This window comes from Hemibagrus wyckioides, unplaced genomic scaffold (genome assembly GCF_019097595.1).
Source record: "Hemibagrus wyckioides isolate EC202008001 unplaced genomic scaffold, SWU_Hwy_1.0 Contig13, whole genome shotgun sequence".
Classification (NCBI taxonomy): Eukaryota; Metazoa; Chordata; class Actinopteri; order Siluriformes; family Bagridae; genus Hemibagrus; species Hemibagrus wyckioides.
In genome coordinates, this window is record NW_026690773.1 from 215,852 (window position 1) to 221,197 (window position 5,346).

A 5,346-nucleotide genomic window follows, 5' to 3' on the forward strand; every position below is an offset into this window, starting at 1 on the left:
CAGGTGCTGTTGACAGCAGCATTACACCAGAACAAACCATCATATCTTCAAGTGAAGGCAGCAACATCACACTGACCTGCACATATGATGATTCAGCTAGAAATCTCCACTGGTATCGACAAAAACCTCAATCAGAACCAGAGTTTCTGCTGCTAATTCCTAAATCCTCAGATAGTGTCACTAAAGCTGAACATGACCCACGACTATCCACCAAAGTTCGTAAAACGAACAAGAAAGTAGATCTGGAGATATTTCCTGCTGCAGTATCAGACTCTGCACTGTACTACTGCACCATGGAGCCCACAGTGACACAAAACTCAAACAGACTGTACAAAAAGTCAAGCTGCATGTTTTTCTCAGCAGGGGGAGATGTTTACCTGTTTCATTCAAATACACTTTTCTTTCTTAATTCTCAGACTCTGGTGTTGATTTGCTTTGAATTTCAACAATGATCCTCTTACATATGTTGGTAATGCTTATTGGTTGAACAATCAGAGAAGAAATCCTTTAAAAATAAATGTTAATCTTTAATCAAAAAAATGAATTTGTTATTCCCCTGATGTAATAAAAATGTAACACAAAGTTCAATAACAATATGTATTTAAATAATTTAGGATGCTGATTTTTCATTTAACACTAAATTGAATTGAATGAACTAAATACTTCACTCTTCATTATTTGGCAGATTATAAAATAGCACTTAAAATCACAAGTTGTGGTTGAAATGGAAATGGTTGCTCCACTCCAGACTCTCACTGTGCTGCCACATGTTCACTCAGTCTCCACAGCACTAAGTGCAGTTCTCATAGCCAGTGGTGGCAGCTTTTAGTCCACTGACTTTAGCTAGCTTAGTAAATGACAGTGTAAAGTTCACATGTTAGAAATACCACAAAATGCTATACTATTACAGGTATAATGATAATAAATGCTAATTCTTTGATGAACAGTTATTTCTGTGTTTATTGTGCTTGAGATCTGATGTGTTCAACATATGTTTCTGTGCAGGTTTACTTTGGTCTTGAGTCTTGAATAATAAGAATGTCCACTAGTTTGATTTCCCAGTGTGTTTTTGACATTGATTGAATACTTCAGCACTTAATTGCTGTGGGTTTTGGGAATATGTCTGTTACCCTCTGAGACCCTGCATCTGTGGAACCTGTAAAAGAAAGCAAGATTGTTTAGGAAACTTCTAAGTGAGATTTTTGTTTCAGGCCCCAAGTCACAGATGATCCTAATTATATTTGATAATAAATCTGTACTACTGTTAATAATTAGGGGTGAATCAATACTAATTTGTGAACTGCAAAGTGTTTTTGATGATGCCTAATGTTTTCACAGTGGCTTTATTAAGCAGATGGCTTTATCAATTATATTAAAATCAAATGGGTCATGACAAAGTAAAATAGACAAAGACAGAAAAGAGGCTGGTTTGTTCTTTACCTCAGTGAAATACCCTCCAAACTGTCCTATTTATGATCGCAACAAACAAATAAGCACACAAACAATGCCCCAATGTGTGTATATTATTTTTTTCAACCACAATATATAGTAATTTAATGATGATTTAATGTTTATAGAATAGATTGATTGTTTTCATTATTAAAAATGATATGCTGTCAGTATTTGTTTACTGTGTGCTTAGGATAGGTTCCTCATTCAAGGTTGACTAGATCTCATTCATTAGTGCACTGATTTTTTCTACTGTTTTGTCATAGAATCATTTTATGAAAGTATTTTGGTTTCAAATATTATCTTGTGATTAATAATCAAGTATTTAAGTAAATTCAAGGTCATATTGTGTGTTTACTCCCCTGATAGGACATGATGTAGGACTTTCTTTATGACCAATTCAGTAGAGTTGAGTTTTATGACTGCTTTCAACATCCTTGTGGGAAAAAAAAAAACAAGGCAATCTGTGGCAATCTCCATTAAAATATTCTTATTTTATTAATGAGAAAGAGAGATAGAGAGAGAGAGAGAGAGAGAGAGATAGAGAGAGAGAGCGATCCAAACTCATAATGTCAAAATATTGAGTATAGAACAGTTGTCATGAATATGCATAAATACAAGTAGGTGGAGCTAGAGGTGGAGATGTACATCAAATAGTAACACTGACATTCATTTCTAAAGCTAGAGGATTGAACTAAACACTCAGGAAAACAATGTTGTTCCTCTTCGTGGTGTTTTTCACTCTTGCTGATGTTGGTAAGTCATATACACTGCACACAAAATATTATTTTTACTAATTAAGAAGACACAATTTTCCATGTGAAATGTGTCATTTATGATTAAAATATCACAATATTGTTGTAATGTTTTTATAGCAGAAGCTGCTGACAATATCATTAAACCAGATCAAACCAATGTATTTTCAATGGAAGGCAGCAACATCTCACTGTCCTGCACATATACTGGATCAGTTGACAGACTCCACTGGTATCAACAAAAACCTGGATCAAGACCTGAGTTTCTGCTGCTAACTGATGAAAGTGGTAGTTATGTCACTGAGGCTCAACCACCTCATCCACGATTATCCATAAAACCAGATAAAACAAGTAAGAAAGTGGATCTGATCATCTCCTCTGCTGCTGTATCAGACTCTGCTCTATACTACTGTGCTCTGCAGCCCACAGTGACAGGAAATCCAGCTGCACTGTACAAAAACTTTCACACAGTTTTGTTATATTGAAAGAAGTTTTGCCAGTGCTTTAGAGAAAGTTACATGTCCTTTTGGGGGGATTCTCTCTTTCTTTCTACTGATCAGGGTCATGGTTGATATGGAGTCTGTCACACACATGAGGTAGGAAACACCCTGAATGGGATGTCAGTCCTTTGCAGAGCTCCATACACAAACCCTTTCACATACTTATTTACACATAGTGAATTTATTAGTAAATTTACTACTGTCATGTATTTTGGAGGTGATGCAAAAATGCACACAAACTGACAGTCACCTGAACTCATCATCAAACTGGGGATCCTGAAGCTGTGATGCAGCAACACTACCTGCTGTGTCACTGTGCTATCACACTGTTAAAATCCTTCTGCTTAAAGTGTTTTCTTGTAGTGTGGTGTTGTGTCATTGTTATAATAAAGAACAATTACTTATTTTAAGTATTATGTATTTTGACAGCCCAACTTTAACAAGCCATAAATATATTTCACCAAGCAATGTTTAAATCTTTTATTTACTTTATAATCCTGCATAGGCTGTTGTCACTGACCCTTTCATACTACACAATTGTAATTGCATGTGATCAGTTTATTGGTGTAATAGGGGTGTGTTCACTACATGCTCACTCACAGATAATGTTCACACACTACACTATCTTTTACCTGCTGATGTGTGTCTGACCTTTAAATCCCTTTTTTTCATGAAAATGTGTGTGTGTGTGTGTGTGTATGTGAGAGAGAGAGAGAGAGAGAGAGAGAGAGAAATTTTAAATTGCTAAATTATAAAACTATTTATTATTGTGTTTAGTTTTTTCTCTTCAGTGAACACAAGATGGCGCAGTCACTTATCTTATTGTGGGTCTAGAACTAGAGCACCACACAACCTGCTCACATTCTCTGAGATGATGGAAGCTACTTTTCACAGTAAACAATTGTGACATAGAGTTTACTTGTTATTCTACTAAATAGTTTATTTATATTCTTCTTTATAATGGGCAGTTTAGCAGATTAAATTGGGCTGACCGATGAAGATGCCAACATTGTCAGAAAAGAAACAGACTCTGTTATTCTAAAATGTTCATACGAGTCAAGCAGTGATTACACTGAGCTTTACTCTTCTTTTCCTTTTACCAACTTAAGAGCCATGCTTTTCTCACAAGATGGAGATATTTACACTTTTACATTCACTTCATCATCAACCTGTAACATTAACCATCATTTAACCAAACAGCTAGTTTGTTGTGTAACTGGTTATTATTGCATGGAACCAGTGGACACTGTGGATCAGAAACCCAGTAAATGCTCTGTTCTGGACATTCTTGTACCATTAAAGTTAGAATATTAATGCTATATTTGATTTATTTGGATTATTTTAGAGGGAATCTGAAAAATACAACATCACTTCCTGGGTGTGTCCTTCTAGAGACGTGTAAAGTTCAGCACATACAGCACTATTATACAGAATCCTCACAGAGCTGTGTTCAGAAATGGATCAACTATACAACTTACTGTACATAGTGAGATACATACCACTGATTCTCACTCTAGTTACAGGTCATTTATTTTTCATCTGTTATAATAATTATTACAATGATATTTAATCTGTTTATAAATTATATTGATTAATTACCATTTGTATTAACCTAGTCATTTTTTTATTTTTTATTATATGATTTGCAAAAAATACTTCACTGATATATTTCTTTATGTTCTTCTTACACCAGGCAGTTTTGCAGATAAAATTGGACCAAAGGATGAAGATGCCAACATTGTCAGGAAAGAAACAGAGACTGTTACTCTGAAATGACTGATGGCTACATTGGCTAGATGGCTAAATTATTGTATTAAAACTATTTAATACACTAACATAAAAATGTGTATTTTTTTCCAAATTACATTTGTATCGCTCGATCCTCTCTCACTGCCTGAAATGGCTTTCTTGAAAATAACTTTATCAGACCTCTTAAAAGTCGACATGCCAATTCGAATCAATTATAATACTAAGACTTGTCTCCTGAAACCTTTTTTTTTTTAAATGAATGTATTGACAGACTGAAACACCAACTGGTGTAATGATGTAACTTATGAAGAGTCACTGAGAACATCAGTAAATGAATTTAAGCGAATCTTTTTGGCGAACAGAATCAAAAGTTCCCACAATTCCTCTTCTTATAATAAAGGATTTATCAATACACAGACATTTTAAAACATTTCATTTTTATAACTTTGAATTTGTCTTTTATTCTGCTGAATAAACTACTACATAGAAGTAGAAACTGCAGTAAAATAAAGCAAACCAAAACCTGATTCGGAAATAAACTAGGCTAGGCTATGCTAAGCTAGTTTAGGCTAGGCTAGGCTAGGTTAGGCTAGGCAAACAAACGTGCGTCAAACAGAAGCTAGGCAATTACAAGGTACAGCAAAGGAGCTTAACTCGGGAAACTAATTCCTGTGTCACTACTCACATAACACTAAACAGGTGAACCAACTGAACAGGGGAAATAAACATAGAACCAAAATAGAGTTCAACTCTAATGTTCAGTGCTGCCCTCTGGTGGTCTAGCAAGGAAATATCCATGATATATATGTGTGTGTGTGTGTGTGTGTGTGAAATGTATGTGAGGTGGTATTATTCCCACATGAATTTATAAAACTCACAGCATAGTTAAGGTT